Source organism: Pseudophryne corroboree, chromosome 8 (genome assembly GCF_028390025.1).
Source record: "Pseudophryne corroboree isolate aPseCor3 chromosome 8, aPseCor3.hap2, whole genome shotgun sequence".
Lineage (NCBI taxonomy): Eukaryota > Metazoa > Chordata > Amphibia > Anura > Myobatrachidae > Pseudophryne > Pseudophryne corroboree.
The window spans coordinates 357,629,677-357,652,659 of NC_086451.1; the positions used below are offsets into that span (position 1 = coordinate 357,629,677).

General features: G+C 44.4%; 1 long non-coding RNA gene across 1 annotated transcript in view; it reads left to right on the plus strand.

The window, feature by feature from the left end:
* LOC134947795 (uncharacterized) overlaps positions 1-22,679 on the plus strand; it is a 463,943-nt gene extending 441,264 nt beyond the window's left edge. The window contains exon 3 of the long non-coding RNA XR_010182783.1: positions 22,569-22,679. This is a non-coding gene — a long non-coding RNA (uncharacterized LOC134947795). The remainder of the gene's footprint in view (positions 1-22,568) is intronic.
* Positions 22,680-22,983: the final 304 nt, after the last annotated feature.

Consider the following 22,983-nt stretch of genomic DNA (forward strand, 5'->3'; position numbering starts at 1 on the left):
TGACTGGCTCTATCAAGCATGAAAGTAGTAGCCAGTATGAGTCCTGGTTTAGAGCACACAACATAAGTCTATATAGTGCTGTATACTGCTTCAAAGGGTGTTCTATATGGTCTAAACTGCTGATATGGGATCATTACTGCATACTGATGTCAAGAGTAATATACATACTTCAGGAACAATGCTTAAGCTATGCTTAAAAGCGATGAATTTTCACTGACTTAATTTATTGTCATATGCTAAACTGTGGAAAGTTTAGGAGTAAAACACAGGGCCAAAGCATGGTTGTAGTGACTAGTGCCACAACCCAGGGCATTAGACCATAGGAGTGGCATGAAAGCCTGTTACCTTCTCAGAGACATAATGGTGGTCGTCTCTCTGCTTGCTCCAACAGCATGCACAGTGGCCTAGGGGAGTAGAGCCACACCACATAGTGAGTAGAAGTGTAAGTGGGACAGGAGGGATGTAGAGTTACCAGAGGAAACAGTTATTAAGGAAGTGGGGACTGTTCCTTGCCTAACAAGGACATTGAAACAGCCAGGTACAACAATGGTAGAATTTTGTGTTGTGTTGAATACACAATTCACTGGCTTTATTTAACTATCCATTTTTTTTAAAAACACACCTTGTATAACACACTATGGGGCAAATTCAATTAGCAGCAAAATCGTAGTAATTCACCATTGCCATTTTTGTTGCATTTGTGTCTTTTTTGCCACAAAAATACTGAATGCATGCTCCCATAATTTGCGTATTCAATGAAACAATCGCAAAAATGGGATTTCAGCCAAAATTGGTGCAGAAAGTGAAAAAGGGTAAGTTTGCCTGTAACCCCCCCCCCCCAAAAAAAAAAAGCTAAACTGACATTCGATAACAGTATAAAAGTGTTTTATTATCTATAATAAAAGTATTTCGGGTACTTCAATTGGGTCAAATGGCTGTTATATAAAAACATTTTTAAATGTTAGAAAGCTATTTTTTCCAGCAAAATAAATGCTCTCATTAAATTTTGGGTACATAAAAATGCGTATAAGTATATATTTGGGTCATTTTAGGGGACTTTTAAAAAAGTGGAAACAGACCGATTACTCCCACCTGCAAGTCTAAAACCACCTGTCAGACTCATAAAGCACTCCAATATACCTGTCCCATACCTTGTATCCCAATATCCATAATTTTGTACTTTTTTACACTTATTATTTGCCAATTAAAAATAATTAAAAACTTCTAAGCGCCTAATTAGTAATTCAGGGGGGTGTCTCGGGGAGGAAATCAATTTACCGGCTGTCGGGATCCCAATGGTCAGGATACCGGCGTTGGAATCCTGACAGTCAGCAATGCCGACAGCCGGAATACCGGAACATAGGGCCTATTCCCTTTTGTGGGTGTCCACGACACCCAAAGAGTGGGAATAGATCTTGTGGCGAGCCACCGGACCGACAACGTGGTGAGCGCAGCTATCCTGCAAAAGTACTCATTGCACTCGTCCTGCTGCCAGCATTCTGGTGGGTGGGATGCCGCTATTGGTAAACTGACAGCCGGCATCCCGTCCGCCGGGATTTCATATGTATTCCCAGGGGCGTAGCCAGAACTTTGTGGGACCCATAGCAACATTTTGAAGGGCCCCTGTCCCAATGCTTCTAGAGAGACACTTCTCTGCAGCAGTTATGCCCTATAATAGTGCCCTAGTTTATTTTCTGAACCATAGTAGAGCCTTATTTAATGTTATGCCCCATAGTAATGCCCTAGTTCCTTTTATGAATCACAGTAATGCTTAAATTCACCCTATGTCCCATTTCAGAGCTGCCAGTACGCATTATGCCGCACAGTACCCCCAATTCACATTATGATATATAGTGCTCCCTGTTCATGTTGTGCCTCATTACAGTGCCCCGGTTCATATTAGATAAGGAGAGTGCCTGGCTGGGCACGATATCTATATAAGAGTCTTACAATTTTGTGATTGGTTGAAGATGTCAATTGTTGCTAGGCAGATCAGAGTTTTTAGTGAGTTGTAATTGGTTAGGGCCAGCCTATCGGTGAGTGTAGGGGAGGTGTTTAGTGCACTAAGGGTAGAAACTTCCAGATTTGCTTCCTCTTGTCGGCTGGAAGGATAAGTGAAGGCTGTATTATAGTCTGCCTGTCTCTTTCTTTCTTTCTTTCCTTCAGTTTTCTGCCTTATTCTCTATTTTTCCCCTCAGCACCTTTTCTTCTATTCTATCTATTCACCCAGCCTTATTCCTATTTTCTATACTGCTGCCTATATTGCCCCTGTATTACACTGCCCGGCTCCCATGTGCCTCCCCACCCTGCCATTATGCCCAGGCCTAAGCGTGCAGCCCAGAGCCGGCCCTAACCAATATGATGCCCTAGGCAAGATTTTGGCTGGTGCCCCCTAGCACCGCCGCTAGTTCTGCAGGAGATGCCTGGCATGAGTCAGCTGGCAGCTCTGCTAACGTCTGGCACCTTTTGTTTATGAAAATGCATATTATTTGCATTACTATATGGCTAGAAAGCACAAGCAGCTTCTGCTGATTAAAATTATATGCAGCATGCATGTGCAACTGCAGCTGTATCTGCATACGAAATGCTACATTACAGTGATTTCCAGGGATACACGCAACATAGCATTTCGTATCCAGATACAGCCGCAGTTACACACAGAATATAGGCATGCCGCATATCATTTTAATCAGCAGGAGCTGCTGGTGCCCCTAAGCATACCAAATGCCCTAGGCATTTGCCTAGCTTGCCTATGCCTAAGGCCGGCTCTGGTGCAGCCCCCCGTCCCCAAAGGCTGGCGGATGCTCTCCCGCATCGGGTGCTGTGCGCCTCCGCCGCCCTGCTGCCATCCCCGCTTGTCAGGCTCCCAGCTCCGGAGCGAGAGGCGCGACGGTGCCCGTTCCGTCAGAGCCTCCCGCCTCTGCTCGCAATGCAGCGCCTGGTGGCTCCGTGCGTCCCACTGCCAGCGGGTCGGGCGCGGCAGCCGTCAGCGCTGGACGGTCGCTGTCTCGGGCCGGGGATTCGGCACCCCCGGCCGCGACTGTCCCTGGGGCTGCAGCGCTGGCCGCGTCTCTCCCGCGATCGGCGTTATGGGGCGGCGGGCGCCGGCGCTGCGGTGGGCGGCATGCGTGGCGGGGATTCGGCACCCCCAGCCGCGCTGGATTCTTACACAGGGAAGGTTGCGGGCGCGGCTACCCCGGGGCATAGTAGCCCGGTGCTTTTGGGGCCCCTGACGCACCCATGGCTGCTGGTGGGCATCACAGAGCCCCAGTGGCCGGGGGGGGGGTCAGCAGGCATTTTGAGGATTTTAATTTTTTCAGTCAGACCCTCCTAGGTCAGGCTCCCCCCCTGGCGGCCATTTTAGTGCCTGGCTGCACATCCCATGGCCCTCAGCAAGCTTCTGGTAGCATGCTGGGTGGGGAGGTGCAGCCATCTGCTGGACACTTGGGGGTGCTGCGGGCCTTTTCTGTACAAGGCTCCGCAGCAGCCTCTGTGTCTTTGCCAGGCCAGCATTCCGTACGGATTTTTGGTCCTTGGCGGGGGGTAGCTTTGCTACAAGCACCCTTGGCTTGCCGGCTTTCTCCCCCCCCCCCAGCGGTACGGGCCTACCTTACTTGCAATTCCCATTTCCCCCGGTAGTTTCGCAAAGTTTCCCTCCACTAGTTTCCACTCCGCAGGTGGTCCAGTCAGTCTGGTCCTCTGGGATGGGGTAAGCTTTCGGCCACCCACCTAATGTTTCTTTTTTTGCGGGAGGGTTTCACTCCACTTCACTTCCGGTGCCAGCCTTCCATCAGTTCCCATACTGTCAACCGCCTTATCCCCGGCGCAGCCGGGGCCTTACGGGTATCCTTGGCAGGGCGGTTTTGGGTCCCCAGGTGTTCGCTTTCCCAGCGTTAGCCAAGCAGCTATGGTGCCTCCGTACCTTCCCCCAGCCCACGCGCCGCCGGCCCAGGTGGCACCGCCTGTGTCAGGTACACCGTTGCATTTGGTGGCACCGGGCGGGGAAGCGCAGTGCCCCCTCCCTGGTTCATCTGTTGGTTTGGCTGAGGGGCCGGGTAACTTAATTCCGCTTGTTTCTGTTCCCGAGGTTAGTGCAGACAGCTCTGCAGCCCCTCAGGCTGCTCCGGTGCAGGACGGATCCGGGAGGCGCAGTGATGCGGACCCAGCTCCAGCAGATGCCAGTTCTTCAGTTCCGAGTCTCTCGCAGGTGACTGAGATGGCCGACGTCCCTGGCCCTTCCGGTTCTGGTGAGCATGACGTTGCGGCTGATTCATCTGTTGTATCTTCATCTGAATCCTCTGCTAGCAGCGAGGGGTCTGATTCCCCCAAACGCCCGCGCAAGCTCGCGAAATTAGTTGTGCGCGAGGTCGCCAAGGTGGTAGGCAAGGACAAGGTGCTGAAAAAGCGGCGGCTCCTGATGAGCTGCCGTTGTTTTCGGAGATGGTGCGCTGCGCCAACACGGCTGTTACTCGGGGCTTACGGAAGAGGATGAAGGAGAAAATAGATAAAGGGAAATTTGTCGACCTTTTCACCCTCACGGACGACATGAGGAAGGATTTCGATAAGGCTAAGAAGGCGGGGGGTATCGGTGAAAACGCTTTCCGGAGCTTTCATCATTGGTTGAGAGGTTTCTTGGTCTTTTCTGTCGTTTACCTAAAAACCCGCCCTGCCGAACATCTTTCTGTGGTGAAATACATGTTTTTGATAAATGAGATGTTATTAAAGTACAAAGGTTCCGTTTGGAGGGATTTTGATGAAAAATTCCGTAAGAATCAGGATGGCAATCCGACGTTACCTTTGGGCTTTAAGGATGTCGAGGTTTGGATGGAGGTTTCCAACCAAGGGAGCAGTGCGGTTGAGGGGCAGACCAAGAGGAAGTTTTCGGGGGAAAAGAATGTCCCTGGTACAGCGGCAAAGGGCAAGTGTTTTGTGTTTAACGACTCTAAATGCACTAGGGGTGTGGGCTGTCGTTTTCGTCACTCCTGCCGCGTCTGTGGAGCCAATCACCCTGCCAAGGATTGTAAGTCCGGAGGCGGGGTTAAGCAGGCCGACCAAGGTGTTGCTGGCGGCAGTGAAAAGTAAGGCACCCCTTACCCATAGTTGTACCTGAGTTGGCTAAATGGTTGCACCGTTACCTCAGGACGGCAGATGCTGAGTTCTTGTTAGCCGGGTTTAGTTGCGGTTTTCGTTTGCCCATTGCGGAATCAGTTCATGTGTCTCGCAGGAATTTGAAGTCGGCGACGGAGTTCCCTCATGTGGTCAGGCAGAAGGTGCAGGCGGAGGTGAAGTTAGGTCGCATGTGCGGCCCTTTCACATGTGAGCCTTTGCCTGGGTTATGCGTATCTCCCTTGGGGGTGGTTCCCAAGTAGGCGCCGGGTAAAGTCCGCTTGATCCAGCATTTGTCCTACCCGCATGGGGGCTCCGTTAACGACGCCATTCCTGAGGAGTTTTGCACAGTCAGGTATCAGTTGTTTGATGAGGCCCTGGAGTTGATCCGGGGTTTTGGGCCCGCAGCACTGTTGGCCAAGTTAGATGTTGAAACCGCTTTTCGCCTTCTTCCCCTTCACCCCGACTCTTTCAGGTTCATGGGTTTTCGGTTAGGCGGTTTCTTTTATGTTGACAAATGTTTGCCGATGGGTTGTTCTGTCTCTTGCGCCTACTTCGAGAAATTTAGCTCGTTCCTGCATTGGTGCATTTCTGCTGGGACTGGGCACGTTGGCATCGCCCACTGTCTCGATGACTTTCTTTTTGTAGGCCCAGGAGGCAGCAACATTTGCCAGGAGCTCCTTTTTTCGGCGTCTGCCTTGTTCAGGGTTCTGGGAGTGCCTGTTGCCCACGATAAGACAGAGGGACCCACGTGTTGCCTTTCTTACCTGGGTATCGAGGTTGACACTAGCGCAGGTTGTTGTCGCATTCCGGCCGACAAGGTGAGGAAGCTTTTAGGACAGATCGAGGACTGCTTGAGTAAGCGTAGAGTTAGACTTCATCAGGTGCAGTCCCTTTTAGGCTCCTTTAATTTTGCTTGCCGGGTCATTCCTATGGGGAGGGTTTTTTGCCGCAAGCCTGAGAGGGCCACGGCTGGAGTGACTGGGCCACATCACACCATTCGTCTGTCTCGGGAAATTAAGGACGACCTTAGAACTTAGTCGACCTTTTTGGTAACTTTTAATTCAGAATTGTTGTGGCCTCCCCGGCCCGTCGATAATTCTTCACTGGAGCTGTTTACAGATGCTGCAGGTTCTACGGGTTTTGGTGCTTTTTTCCAAGGCGAGTGGTGTGTTTCGGCCTAGCCCCGGTCTTGGGTATCTCGTGGTTTTACTGCTAACCTACTTTTATTGGAACTATTTCCGATAGTTGTGGCAGTGGAGTTGTGGGTCTCTAAGTTGGCGAACCGGACGATTGTCTTTTGGTGCGACAATTTGGGGGTGGTGCAGGCGGTGAACAATCAACATGCATCATCGCCGCAGGCTTTGCGGCTGTTGAGATTTTTAGTGTTACAATATCTCCGTTTTAACATCAATTTCACGGCGAAGCACGTGCCTGGGGTCGAGAACGACATCGCGGATGCGCTGTCGCGTTTCGATTTTGCCAGGTTTCACAGGTTGGCCCCCGAGCGGAGGCCCTAGGATTGACATGTCCAACTTCTGTCTGGCAGATTATAGAACTGGCGTAGCTGGCTTGGTGCTGAACTCATTGGCCCCTTCGACCCGTCGGGCATACGCTGCGGCTTGGCGTGAGTGGCAGGCGCATCAGCTTAGGTGTGGGGCCGGGGGTAAGTCAGAGGAGGATATTTTGTTGGCCTTTGTTTGGGAGTGTTACCAGAGTGGTAGGTCCAAGGCGTCCATGTGCGTGGCGTTGGTGGGGATTTCGTTCCATGCTCGGTTGCAGCAGGGGACGGACCCCACCAGGTCTTTTACTTTATCCAAGGCGCTCAGGGGTTGGGCGAGGTTAAGTCCGTCCCAGTCGGATACGCGCAGACGTATTGACACGCAGTTGTTGCACGAGCTCATGGCGATTCTGCCGGCGGTGACTGATTCTGCGTTTGAGGCATCCCTTTTCCGTGCAGCCTTTTCCTTTGCGTTTTTTTGGGCCTTTCGAGTTGGCGAGCTGGTGGCCGCTAATAAACGGTCCACTGATACAGGCATGCTTTTCAGGGACCTGGTGCTCAAGGAAGGTGTCGTCATGTGTAGGTTACCCCGTTCCAAGACCGACCAGCTGGGTCGAGGACGCTGGGTGACTTTGAAGGCTCATGAGGATGACGAGTTATGCCCTGTACTGCTCGCAAAAATTTATTTGCCTTTACGGCCTAAATGTGGTGCTCAAGTACTGCTGCACGGGGATGCATTGCCTCAAACTCGGTTTCAGTTTGCCGCTGTGTTGAAGCGCTGTTTGGTCGCCCTGGGGCTTAATAGCGCTGATTATGGGACGCATTCCTTCCGCATCGGTGCGGCAACTTGCGCTGCGGCACGCGGACTTCCACCGTTAGCCATTCAGGAAATAGGACGTTGGAAGTCAGCTGCGTTTAAGTCTTATATTAGATTGGATAAGGTTTAATGTTGCGCTGCTTGCGCTAACCCAAAAACGTTGTTTACCTGCCAATTTTGGAATGGTTAGCATTCCACAATTGGAGGTGTGAAGGAATTTTTTAAATTTTCCTCCGAGGGGGCCTAATTACAATTGGCTGACACTCCAGGTCCACGGGAGGTTTTTAAGTTTTCTCCTTCACTTGGGTTTTATGTTACTAACTGTTCGGTTCTAATTACCCGTTTTATGTGCACTGCCTGACAGCTAGGTTACTTTTTCTTTTACAGTATCCACTGATTCCACCGAACAGATTTGGGTAGTTGGCCATTCTTACGTGTTTTGGGCCGAGCGTCATCCCCTTGCTGATAGGTCGTCTGAGCTGTTAGGTGGTCGCAGAGTGCGATGGTTAGGTGTGAGAGGTCTCAGATGGTCTGGACTCTTGGATCTGTTGTTTCAGCAGGAGCAGCGTTGGGGGCGTCCCCAATGGTTGCTGCTGCACCTGGGCGGTAACGATGTAGGTCACCTTAAAGGTATAGATCTTATCCTTCGGATTCAGGCGGATTTGGGGGAACTTAGCTTGCTTTGGCCTGGTGCACGCTTGGTTTGGTCTGACATTATTCCTAGGTTTACACAAAACTTTACCAAAGGGGGTAAACAAGAACTCTCCAAGAATGGGGCACTCAATTGGTGTTAAATGCGTGTGCTACACCATTGGATCAATAATAGGGGGGGGGGAAAGAAGAAAGAAAGATAATTTATTAAGACTTAACTTTTATTATAGATCAATAATTAAAATTATTTGGAGATTATACTCTCTTTATCTAAAAAGGCGAAATATAAACACAATACATACAGTATAACATATAACAATTTAAAAGGTACAGGTGATCTATGAACTCCAACGGGCCTTAGCCCTCTCAATAGTAGAGAGTCAATTTATGAATGACAATAGCAGGAGTTAGTCAAGACCTTGTGACATGTTTCATGGTTCTGCTGCCTCGTATGTGCTGCTGCATTATATACGTGGTGAGAGACCCTTACTTATGCCAGTCTCTAGAGTCATAGACAGTGCCAGAGCATCCACGGAGAGTGTCTCATTCACTTCTGCTTTTGGTTGATGACCCTGGGGTCAGTGCAGCCAATGAGAGAGCTACTGACACTCTACCTGCTCTGGTGTTGAAAAGAGTACAGAAAGTATAGGAGGCAAGACTATGTAGCAAACTTCGTGGTTCTGCTACCACGCATGTGCTATAGCATTATATGTGTGTTGAGAGACCATTACTAATGCTAGTCTATGGAAATATAGTCTAAGCCAGTCAACATGCAATGTGTCTCATTCGCCTCCAATATTGGCTGATGATACTAAGATCAGTGCAGCCAATTCGGGGGTTACTGACACTTTGCTATTGTGGTGTTATAAAAGACACAGAAGGCACTGTTAAATTTAGTACAAGAGAAAGGAATACCACATCTACTTGTTTTTTATATAAATGCTGTGTCTATATGAGAAGAATTTGTATCTATAACTTGTGCCCTCTAATACCATATAACGGTTGTTCTCTAAATAGAGTGTGCTTCGTTACAATATTTAACTTAATTGAAACATCTATTGTCATCTAATACATATTATCCACAGTAAAGATCAACATATACTGTTTATCACAGAAAGGATAATTTTCTCTCAACACCCATCATAGGTGTTGCCCTGATTATATTTCTATATGTATAGATAAATCGTTCATCAAAGTTATAACCTTTTACACCACTGAATGTTGTTTAGAATGTATCATGCTGGCTTTAGTATTCCATTAGCCTTCTATCTTATACTCCTGAATTCTGATTGCTTATACAGACAATAATAATCGATCCTCCAAAGAATAGCAATGAATTTTGTGGTATTTACCCTGACTATAAAGCACGGTGGTTACACGTATATAAACTAGGCGGTCTGTTGCCCCTGGTAACAGTGCTTGAAGGCTTGTATTTTTATACCATAACCCTGAACACAGAAAAAGTGCACAGAGTTAATGCAAAGTGTAAATCTAGTCAGAGAGGATACTGATGATTATATCACATCTGCCTCCTAAATTAATACTTCAGGATTATTATTGCTGTGTTTAAACATTAGAGTCATTCATAAAACCGTGGAGACATAGTGAAATTTAGCATACTCGCTTTGTGAAGCATACATATATGGCCTATAATGGCCTATCACCCCTGGCAACGGTTGTCATGGTAGACAGTATTTATATATCATGCACTGACCGTGCATGTAATAGCATGCAATTCGCTATGACGTCAGACTAAATAAATGCCTTTAACTGGGGGCTTCACAGTTGAACAATTTTTTTAAAATCATACGACCTGTACCGGGGGACAGCCCGCCGTGCGCACTGGCGGGGCGCCCACAACGCTCCTTCCTTTAACGTACGTTTCGCCTGTGGCTTGTTCACAAAGGGGGAACAGCTTCTGATTAATGTCAGTCCAACTTCCTTATAAACCATTAACCCCTCCCCCCGGAGGCGGGCGTGAAAGCTATTGTCTTCTATTCACGGGGGGCCATTCGTTCTCAAGTCTATTTATTCATCTTTATAATATGAGACTTAGCTGACAAACAGTTTACATTGCTGTTAAGCGTTGTAGCAGCATAACAACTGCGCTGGTATGCGCCTATGCATAAGTTGCTAAATTATGTCAGAAGCCGTAAAAACACAAAAGCTGCGCGAATTGGGTACTTAATTGTTCCAGTATTAAGTCTGTGTTATTTAGAGCCTTCACGGGAGTCAATCAGTGGGCCCAGTACACAATTATCCCTAATGAGAGAAAAGCAAGTCGCTACTTATTCTGAACGGGAAGGATATATTATGGGAAAAATAAATAAAAATAAATATAAAGATAGAAGAGAAAGAGAACCAGATACCTATAGTTAATTATTAAGTCTCTTTAAGTACTATGTCAAGCGGAACGTAAGAAGGAGTTATTTAAAGAAATAGATAATTGCACAAGGTAGATATTAGCAATGAGCAGATATGTTAGTAAAATTAAACACATGAGAAAAATATGATTTTTTTTTAAAAGAATATAATAAATGACGTTTTTAAATAGCATTTTTACTGCTAATTAAGAGTAAAGAACAACCCGTGTTTTCAGTCCTGCGCTGTGTAAACCACTTCATATTTCAATATGTATTATGTATTATACATATTTTATCCACATACGGAAATCTTTTGTTAATGTAACTCCTGACGAAAACGTCTGGAATATGACAGTTACCCTCAGTTAACCCTAAGTCCTCATTGTTATACAGCTAAACAGCCATGTATGGATCCCTGATCCAGCATCTGATATAAACTGCACCCCTGGTTTATTTATCAATTATCGAAGCAAAGAGTGACAGTTTCAGCCACCTAGTCATTAACTTTACATATTATTTCGTATATAGTTAAATTAATATCCTACTGATAAATTGTGAGTAAATAAATACCTAATAATGAAATTAATAATATTAATATAGCATATAAGTTGTGTGCCATAACTAATCAGTGTAATATGAATGTGTGTGAAGCCAATTCCCTAAACCTACAGTGAAAAAATTATTATATACATGGGGAATAAAAATTGATAGTGGTAAAAACAGTATCAGAGTATGGAGTACTCACAAGATTTATGTGATTTTTTAGTGATTTTATTGTGTAATTGTATAACCCCCCTCCCTCCTTTTGTCATCCATCCCTTAATAAATCAGAAATAGATTTATCTCAAAAGTGACTGGCAATATTGATGATTCTATATACATTATCGCTAATATTAACCTTACCAATCTTGTAGTGTTCTTTCTAAATAATAATAACAACACTAGCCCCATTATTTTCCTCATGAATGCAGAGTGCAAAAAATACTCTAAAAACCCTAATGTGACTGAAACGATTTTGTAGTCCTCTATACTGTATAGAAAAACTGCATTAGTTATCAATACCTAAAAATAAATTGAGTTTAATGAATTAGACAGTGGCAGTTTGTTAAATGAGAGAAAATATGGTTATATATACTACACAAGTTGATGTTCACCGATGGATATAGTGTGAATATTACTGAATGAAGCCCTATATTAATGAAATAGTTTGTTGTTCTTTTAAAGAAATGAGGCATAACTGTTGAATTCATTAAGGCCTCCTGGTGTGACCGTATTGAGGAGAAAAATCCACTCAGTTTCTTTTCTGAGTAGAGTGTTATTCAAGTCTCCCTTCCTAATGTTTAGTTTGACATGTTCTAAGCCAAAAGCTTTGAGGCAACGAGGATCGCCATTATGGCTTAACAGAAAGTGTTTAGCTACCGATGTGATTTTTATCAGCTTTTTCATTTCACTCTTAGCATTCCGAATGTTGGTGGCATGCTCCAAGATCCGTACTCTCATTGTCCTCGAGGTCATACCTACATACCTAAGGCCACAAGGGCATTGAAGGCAGTAAATCACCACTACTGTTTTACAATTCATATAGTCTTGTACCTTAATTTCCTTTCCAAACCTGGTTACTATTTTGTTAGTTTTAATTATGTACTGACAAGCTGTACAATTGCCGCAGGGATAGGTACCTTTTATTAGTGGTTGTTTGTTATGCACTCTTTGAAAGTGGCTACTAACCAGTGTGTCTTTGAGATTAGTGCTTCTGCGCCAGCTCATAGATACCTCTGTACCTAGACACTTGCCTAGATCTTGATCCACTTTCAGTACCGGTAGATGTTTGTTTAGAATGGTTTTGATCTGTCTCCATTCTTGGCAGTATTTCCCTATAAAGCGAATCTCCTCTGTTTTGTTAGTTTCTTTTTGCACTGGAAAGATCAAGTTGTCTCTTTCAATCTTCAGGGCATGATGTTTAGCCCTTTTAATGAGTCGTCCACTATATCCTCTGTTTTTTAATCTTATAGTGAGATCCTTGCTTTGTTGCAGAAAGATGTTCCTGTCTGAACAATTCCTTCTTAGGCGCAGGAATTCGCCCTTTGGAATATTGGAGACTGTAGGTGGGAAATGGCAACTAGACTCCAGCAGCAGACTGTTAGTAGCTGTTTTCTTTCGATATAGATCCGTAGTAAGTTCCCCATCTTCACCTCTATAAATCAGCAGGTCTAAAAATGCAATCTTATCCTGACTGTACTCACATGTTAGTCTTAAATTTAAGGCATTGGTGTTAAGGAGGCTAACAAAGTTCTGAAGCTGGTGTTCACTGCCATCCCATATAATTAGTATATTATCGATATAGCGTAGCCATTGTACTATATGTCTGGTATGTTCTTCCATTTGTTCAGAGAAGACAGTTAGAGCCTCCCACCAGCCCAAAAACAGATTAGCATATGTAGGGGCACAGGCAGCCCCCATAGCTGTGCCCCTAATCTGCAGGAAGTATTTATTGTCAAACACAAAATAATTTCTGCATAGTACAAACTCCAAAAGTTCCAGGATGAATGAGTTGAAATCATTTGACCCTTCCATGCTGAGAAAGTAGTCTACCGCCTTGAGACCTTCGATGTGTCTAATCGAGGTATACAGGGATTCCACATCCAAAGATACAAGGAGCTGATGACTCTCTTATCTAACCCCTTGAATCTTTTTAAGAACATCTGTGGTATCACACAGGTAAGACGGTAGACTCAGCACGTGCTTTATTCCTAGGTTTGTCTGGAGGGGATCCCGGAATGTCACAGCGCTTGACAGGGCTAGGAAGAAGATTAACTTTGCTGTGTCGGAGTTTGTGTTGGCTGCTGGTGGTTTGGCTGTTAGACATCCGCTATTGGTGCTCCAGAGCCCCTTTTATTTTAGGAAGGATGGTGTGCATCTCTCCCATCTTGGGATTGGAGTTTTTCTGAGGGCGCTGTTTTCTTGTCTGGATTAGTTTGTTATCTTTGTAGGTAGCGATAGGAGTTGTTTTGATAGGTATTTTGTTCTTGTTTGGTTGGATTTCATTTCGTATTGGGTTGGCGGGCTGCGTTTCTCTGAAACTGGCAGTGGCGGGAAGGCGCTACTGGCCAGCGGTCACTTTTAGCATAAGTGGTGTTGTGGGGCACTTACCCCTATTGAAGGACGGCGAGTGTGTCCTGCCCTTGTGGGGGGGCAAGGGGCGCTTCCTTGGGGAGCGTCCTCACTCTGCTATAGGAAGGGGTGGTGAGACCTTCGCAACACAGGTTATGCTGATATATATAGATGGGGCATTTCAGTCGCACCCATGACAGTTGGGGCGTTTAGTCGCCGCCATTTTGTAAGATCGTGACTAGAGCTGGTTAGTGGTAGCGTCTTCCTGGCCACCCACTACGAGTGAGGTCATTCCAATTAATAAATTCAATGACCATTTAATCCAACGCAGTTGTGTCCCTGTCTTTAGTTTTAGTTGATAAGCTAGCTTATAGTTTATAGTTAATGTCAAGCACAATAAATGAATAGACGCCTTAGATAAGGAGAGTGCCTGGCTGGGCACGATATCTATGTAAGAGTCTTACAATTTTGTGATTGGTTGAATATGTCAATTGTTGCTAGGCAGATCAGAGTTTTTAGTGAGTTGTAATTGGTTAGGGCCAGCCTATCGGTGAGTGTAGGGGAGGTGTTTAGTGCACTAAGGGTAGAAACTTCCAGATTTGCTTCCTCTTGTCGGCTGGAAGCCCACCCACCCACCCTATTGGCTCTCTAATTTGGCCCTCTTCAATTTGGCTTACTATTATCTTTCTTTAAGACTTAGTGGGCGGGAAGGCGCTACTGGCCAGCGGTTACTTGTAGCATAAGTGGTGTTGTGGGGCACTTACCCCTCTTGAAGGACGGCGAGTGTGTCCTGCCCTTGTGGGGGGGCGAGGGGCGCTTCCTTGGGGAGCGTCCTCACTCTGCTACAGGAAGGGGTGGTGAGACCTTCGCAACACAGGTTATGCTGATATATATAGATGGGGCGTTTCAGTTGCACCCATGACAGTTGGGGCGTTTAGGCGCCGCCATTTTGTAAGATCGTGACTAGAGCTGGTTAGTGGTAGCGTCTTCCTGGCCACCCACTACGAGTGAGGTCATTCCAATTAATAAATTCAATGACCATTTAATCCAACGCAGTTGTGTCCGTTAAAGCAAGAGTACCAGCGCTATGAGTCGTTTAACCAAAATATTGATAAGAAACAGTTGGATCAGTTAATCAGTATCTTTATTTTACTTTTTTAATATAAAATAATATTAAAACAATACTAAAACCATAATAGAGACTAAATAGTCGCTAATAGCATATAGGTAAAAAATAATGAGGAAAACATTAGTTAATCCTGAATGGCTCTAGAGTGGTCAGAATAGTAGACTTTGCTGATAGGAACTATACCATTAATTTAAAAGATCCTGGACTTAAATGGAAATCCGCTTCTCCTCAAATAGCAGTATAAAGCACAGTCAGCTGGTAATACCCTCAATATACCTCATCCACAGTTCCACGAAAAGATGACTCTTAGTATTCGTCTGTGTAGGTGATTGAAGGGGTTTCCATAGATTGCTGGAAGTATTCAACACGGGAGGTTTCTGCGATTTTTTGTATTCCAATGGGGAAGCAAAAGTCCTTATCCAGATCGATTTGAAATGGTAAGAAGTGCAAAAGTTCCTCAGCATAGGCCTTAACGCGTTTCCCTGGACTAGGTCGTCCAGCTTCCTCAGAAGTGAATCTCAGAGACAATGGGAGCCATTTTTATACCTCACTAATGGTTAGTTGTGCAACAGCTGTAACATCTCTAATTAACTGATCCTTATTTTAAAACAAACATTAGTATACATTTTTAAGAAGGCAGTCCTAAAACACTTATGATGCATATTTTAAAAGGTATTTATTTGGTAACAAACAATAAAAAATATATAAAAACATATGCGGGTCATGTGACCGATCTGTCACTCACCAATATGCTGATGGGTGTCAGGTGTGGGGTGAGCCTGCTAGTAGGTCCATTGTGCCCCAGGGTCCATCGGGACGCCCTCCCATGTATTGGGTGAGCGCACCTGTGTCACGCTCCATCACGCGCCACCACGTCTCGCCGGTCAAAGACCGGAAGATGCCCGTGGAACGTATGGTTGGAGCGCATCCAACGTTCCCTGGGACAGCATCACGTGCCCCAGAGCTGACACGTGATTGGACCATCGTAGCGGTCTGCCCCACCTCCCGTAAGTGTGTTGCCTGGATACAGATAACACACACGGGTTTTGCCTTATATGTATCGATACAATGTCACATAGGAACAATTATATAGTACATGTAATTTCAATAGTCTCATATACATACATGTACATAAGTACAAAAAGGGAAAAGAGAGTTAAGAAGAGAAATTTGATAAGATTTTCATATCTACATCTGTTATAGACTTTTTGATAGAGAGTTATTTAGGGTAAATATGAAGGATCCTGAGAGGCATATATAGGACACTATACATATATACAGGGCGGAAAGGAGAATTTTTTATTAACACATTTCTTATATTATTATTGTCTACACATCATTAGAATCATTATACAGAAAGCATGGGGAGAGATAAGTAAAAACAATAGATCTCAATACATATATATCTCTAAGGGATATTTATATGAAGGAATTAATCTCCATACTTTCATTTAGACCATCGGGGTATACGGAATTAAATTGAAGCATCCAAAATACTTCTCTTTTACATAAATTGGTATATCATTATCTACCCCCCCCCCCCCCCCCCCCTTCTTGGTGTCGGATATATAATCTCTAAAGCTAAAAGTTTTAGAGTTTCCGGATCACCATTATGTTTTTGACAGAAATGTCTCGAGACACTATGTTTCATATATTTTCTAAGTATATTTCTTAGAAATATCAATAGTAAAAAGAATAATCTAGATAAAGATGAAGATCCCACTATTGATAGAAACCTATCATTTATCTGCAAATATAATACATGCGCAGGTGAAATTAAAAATATTATAAGGAAAAACTACAAAATACTGAGACATGATAATATTTTGGGAACTATTATCCCCTCTAGTCCTAAAATCATCTATAAGAAGAACAAGTCCTTGAAACTAATGTTAGCCCCAAGCCACCTGAGGAGTATCAAAGAAAACACAGATGATACTGAGAGTACAAATTGGCTAACTTCAATGGGAAAACCATGTGGTTTTTTCCAATGTGGCCATAAAAAATGCACCACCTGCCAATATGTGGGGAGAAGAACGACTCAGGTAGAGATACCATACAAAAAGGAGATACATATCATAAAATCCTTCATTAATTGTAACTCTTCATATGTAGTTTACCTATTGACCTGTAGCTGCAATCTCCCATACATAGGACGTACTACCAGACCGCTAAAAATACGGTTTCTAGAACACCGAAGAAATATACTTAGAAAATATATGAAACATAGTGTCTCGAGACATTTCTGTCAAAAACATAATGGTGATCCGGAAACTCTAAAACTTTTAGCTTTAGAGATTATATATCCGACACCAAGAAGGGGGGGGGGGGGGGGGGGTAGATAATGATATACCAATTTATGTAAAAGAGAAGTATTTTGGATGCTTCAATTTAATTCCGTATACCCCGATGGTCTAAATGAAAGTATGGAGATTAATTCCTTCATATAAATATCCCTTAGAGATATATATGTATTGAGATCTATTGTTTTTACTTATCTCTCCCCATGCTTTCTGTATAATGATTCTAATGATGTGTAGACAATAATAATATAAGAAATGTGTTAATAAAAAATTCTCCTTTCCGCCCTGTATATATGTATAGTGTCCTACATATGCCTCTCAGGATCCTTCATATTTAACCTAAATAACTCTCTATCAAAAAGTCTATAACAGATGTAGATATGAAAATCTTATCAAATTTCTCTTCTTTACTCTCTTTTCCCTTTTTGTACTTATGTACATGTATGTATATGAGACTATTGAAATTACATGTACTATATAATTGTTCCTATGTGACATTGTATCGATACATATAAGGCAAAACCCGTGTGTGTTATCTGTATCCAGGCAACACACTTACGGGAGGTGGGGCGGACCGCTACGATGGTCCGATCACGTGTCCACTCTGGGGCACGTGATGCTGTCCCAGGGAGCGTTGGGTGCGCTCCAACCATGCGTTCCACGGGCATCTTCCGGTCTTTGACCGGCGAGACGTGGTGGCGCGTGATGGTGCGTGACACAGGTGCGCTCACCCAATACATGGGCGGGCGTCCCGACGGAACCTGGGGCACAATGGACCTACTAGCAGGCTCACCCCACACCTGACACCCATCAGCATATTGGTGAGTGACAGATCGGTCACATGACCCGCATATGTTTTTATATATTTTTTATGGTTTGTTACCAAATAAATACCTTTTAAAATATGCATCATAAGTGTTTTAGGACTGCCTTCTTAAAAATGTATACTAATGTTTGTTTTAAAATAAGGATCAGTTAATTAGAGCTGTTACAGCTGTTGCACAACTAACCATTAGTGAGGTATAAAAATGGCTCCCATTGTCTCTGAGATTCACGTCTGAGGAAGCTGGACGACCTAGTCCAGGGAAACGCGTTAAGGCCTATGCTGTGGAACTTTTGCACTTCTTACCATTTAAAATCGATCTGGATAAGGACTTTTGCTTCCCCATTGGAATACAAAAAACCGCAGATACCTCCCGTGTTGAGTACTTCCAGCAATCTATGGAAACCCCTTCAATCACCTACACAGACGAATACTAAGAGTCATCTTTTCGTAGAACTGTGGATGAGGTATATTCAGGGTATTACCAGCTGACTGTGCTTTATACTGCTATTTGAGGAGGAGCGGATTTCCACTTAAGTCCGGGATCTTTTAAATTAATGGTATAGTTCCTATCAGCAAAGTCTACTATTCTGACCACTCTAGAGCCATTCAGGATTAACTAATGTTTTCCTCATTATTTTTTACCTATATGCTATTATCGACTATTTAGTCTCTATTATGGTTTTAGTATTGTTTTAATATTATTTTATATTAAAAAAGTAAAATAAAGATACTGATTTTACTGATCCAACTGTTTCTTATCAATATTTTGGTTAAACGACTCATAGCGCTGGTACTCTTGCTTTATCTATACTTATTCCCTTGGGGGTCTGACAAACCCCTTCCAGCAGCTGTGACTATTTAGTGGGTTTATATATTTTGCAGTTGTGTCCGTGTCTTTATTTTTAGTTGATAAGCTAGCTTAAAGTTTATAGTTAATGTCAAGCACAATAAATGAATAGACGCCTTGTAATATTAAAATGCTCTCCAGTTTGTTTTTTTACCACACTATAATGAGCAAGCCCAGGGGCATACCTAGATATATTGCAGGCCCCAAGGAAGAAGTTTGAAAGGACCCCTTAGTACCACCCAATGGTGAAAAATATGTATAACACATAGAAGTTTGACAGGGAAGGTGGGCCCCTCTCAGCAGTGCCATAACTAGGCATTTTAGCGCTGTGTGCAAGAGATGACAGTGGCGCCTCCCCATGTAAGATAGGGGCAGTGCGCGCCGTAGGCGCATGAAAAATTTATAGGGGCGTGGCTTCACGGGGAAGGGGCGTGGCCACAAAATAATAGCAATTCATACTACGGTGCACAGTAGTCTACATTATTCAAATTACGCTGCACAGTAGCGCCACTACACCAGGTAGAGCCCCTTTTATACATTACAGCAGACAGCGTCCCCCTTTTTACACATTACGGCAGCCAGTCCCCCTTTTTACACATTGCGGCAGCCAGGACCCCTTTTTACACATTGCGGCAGCCAGGCACCCTCTTTACACATTGCGGCAGCCAGGCCCCCTTTTTACACATTGCGGCAGCCAGGACCCCATTTTACACATTGCGGCAGCCAGGCCCCCTTTTTACACATTGCGGCAGCCAGGCCCCCTTTTTACACATTGCGGCAGCCAGGACCCCTTTTTACACATTGCGGCAGCCAGGACCCCTTTTTACACATTGCGGCAGCCAGGAACCCTTTGTACACATTGCAGCAGCCAGGCCCCCTCTTTACACATTGCGGCAGCCAGGCCCCCTTTTTACACATTGCGGCAGCCATGACCCCATTTTACACATTGCGGCAGCCAGGACCCCTTTTTACACATTGCGGCAGCCAGACCCCCTTTTTATACATTGCGGCAGCCAGGACCCCTTTTTACACATTACGGCAGCCAGTCCCCCTTTTTACACATTACGGCAGCCAGTCCCCCTTTTTACACATTGCGGCAGCCAGGACCCCTTTTTACACATTGCGGCAGCCAGGCCCCCTCTTTACACATTGCGGCAGCCAGGCCCCCTTTTTACACATTGCGGCAGCCAGGACCCCATTTTACACATTGCGGCAGCCAGGACCCCCCCCTTTTTACACATTGCGGCAGCCAGACCCCCTTTTTATACATTGCGGCAGCTAGGACCCCTTTTTACACATTGCGGCAGACGGTGTCCCCCTGAGAGAGAGAGAGAGAAAGAAAGAGAGAGAGAGAGGGATATACTTACCTTCTCCCCGCTGACAGGCTCCTCGTGCTGGCATCTCCCTCTCGGTGCAGGCAGTGAGATGAGAAGGAGGAGGAGTGAGGGGGAGCAGGGAGCCGCAGCAGCACTATTTGATTGGTAGTAAGCGCCGCTGCAGCATCCCCCTCTCCTTCTGTATTGGCTGCCCGGCGCTGCTATGGATGCTGGGATGAAGGAACCGCATCCCAGCATCCATAGCAGCGTCGGGCAGCCAATACAGAAGGAGAGGGGGATGCTGCAGCGGCGCTTACTACCAATCAAATAGCGCTGCTGCGGCTCCCTGCTCCCCCTCCCTCCTCCTCCTTGAACCCGGCGCTGGTCTCTTCTCCCTCCAGCCGCGCACGGCACACACAGAGGCGGCATGTAATGAGTCAATTTGACTCATTACATGCCGCTGGCCGTTGCGCCCTCAGGGCAACTGCGCTGTGTGCCAAGCCCCCTTGGCACACACGTAGTTACGGCGCTGCCTCTCAGCTTTGGGCCCCATGGCAGCTGCACTGCCGGCACCTATGGTAGCTACGCCCTTGTGTATTCTGTCTCAGGGATTCTGAACCAAATCCCGACATTTTTACTTTCAAATAAGCATTTTCCCCAAGTTTATCATCTACTCAGAGCTGAACTGAAATTTGCTGTAAAATTACGGCTAAATCGTTTTTGTGGTAATGTAGGGTTAACTGCAGTGGTATCAAACTCAGGGTAACAGTGGTATAAAGAAAGGAAACTGCAGTCTGCACATGTCCAGTAACACATTAGGCCACAGGCTCCTAGGTCCTAGTCTCCAGCATGTATGTACAGAGAGGAGTAAGTGCTCTCTCACAATTTACCCCAGTTTCCCAAACTCCATCAGTACAGGTCAAGTAAGGATATCCATGCTAGAGTCCAGATGCTTAAATCAAATTGACTCAGGTACTAATTAAGTCACCTGTGCTCAAACATGGATATTTTGAAAACCTGGACTGTAATGGCAGAGTTTGGGAAATTCTGACTTACTCATCACATACCACCTCATGATAAAAACAGCGACACTCCTGACAATTACACAATAATAACATCACATTATGCATAACCAAAAATGTATGCGGCTCCATCACAGACGTGCACTCCCGGCGGGACTAGATGATCTGGTGCCTAGCCCCTCTATGGGAGTGCACAGAGACGCTCCCATTAAAGTGTATAGGGAGCGTGCACGTCACGGACGTGAGCGCGGCCCAGATGCTGTGATGGGCGCGCCCAGGCGGGCACGCCCTGGCACAGACAGAGCCACAATTAGCGTGGCTCTATCTGTAAGAACTTAAGACACACAGGCATGCACAGGCCACATACAGAACCCCTGTAGAGGAGAAAAAGTGATACAATTCCAAAAAGTACAATAGTAATGATGAAAAGAAAAAAGGTTGTGCTAAGGATTATCTATAAAATAAATCAAGTGCTTATAAGAGAAACAGACAGATATGGCGTAAGTGGGGGAGGAAATGAGCGGGGGAGTGTTGAAGAGAGAGAGGAGGAAATAGAGAGAAAAAAACCCAAGAAGCGTCTAGTTTTCCACATTTCTGTAGATATTTTAGTGCTTATAATACATATGCTTTATAGTACATATCTACTCCCCTGGTACACAAATTATATTTTCAAATTCCCTATAATAAAACTTCATGTAGAATTATATTTGGGGCAAATTGACTTTGCAGCACAGTTCTTTTCTTTAGTGCGATGTCATATAAATAGTCAGTACTGATGCACCTCGTTTAGGAATGGCACATTGATTGATTGAATGTGGAAGGATGGTTTATTTGCTCCAGCTGAGATGTCCTAGGTGTTTCCTTAAGTGCATGATTTATGTGCATAACTGTAGAAAATAAGATTTCCTTTTGTGATGGATTATGATAATAAGCTGCAAATATTGGAGAATGTGCACTTTTGTAGACATGCCTGATTCTGACGTACCTGTGTAGCCTCTAAATACCATAACATTACCTCCCCGCCTGCAGAGAGCATCTATCAGGACTTTGACAGTCATTATATCCTATTTAGACGCATTTTAAGGAAAGCATGTGAATGTGCTAGATTAACCCACATACAGTAACAGAGAAAAGTAAATAGTAAACTGTGCCTTGAAATAATAGAATCCCCAATAAATAATTGATCTAATGAGTTATTTAGCGTAGCATTTGTAAATGCAAGCAGTAGAAACGTTTAAACAAGTGATTCATTAAGGGGTAATAATCTCCAATATTCCTCAAGCACTCAATGGTCTTCGCACTTGCACGATTTGCGCAATGTTACAGCATCTACATTGTTAAAAAAGCAAAAAAATTCATAAAAATAAAACAAAATAAAAAACAGCTTTGTTCAATTTTATTTGAATACAATTGTACATGTTGTGAATCAGTAAATGAGCTCTGTAAATTTTATACAATAATTTAATAGGTTCTACATAAGCATAATTTGTTTGAGAAGATCGTTACTCTTCTTACTAGAATTCTGCTGTATCATTTTGGAGGTAACTTCATTTTTAGGTATCTTTACTTTCTCCAGGTGTCATAAATGTGACAGCCAAATGAAAACAAATTAACTTTGAAGCATGATAAGTAAACTCTACGACTTAATACAGACATGGATGTCTTCCCCTCCAACATTCCAATTTGTGACTTGAATATATTGTTGGTAAGTACCTATCCATGGAGTGAATTGACACAAAGTAATAACTTTTCTTTGTGGCAAATGTTATATAATGAAATAACAGTGCTGGAACCATACTGCATTTGTGTATAAACTAGATTCTGACATTTTCATAATATGTTAAGCTTTGGCAGCTTAAAGTTTTCACAAAGCATTGACGTGGAAGAGTGGGTAGAGTCTGGGGAGAGCTAAATGGACAGACTATGAATGTCTAAAAGTCGGAAAAAATTGTGAAACAAAAGTAAACGATGATTTATAATGTCAGTCCTGG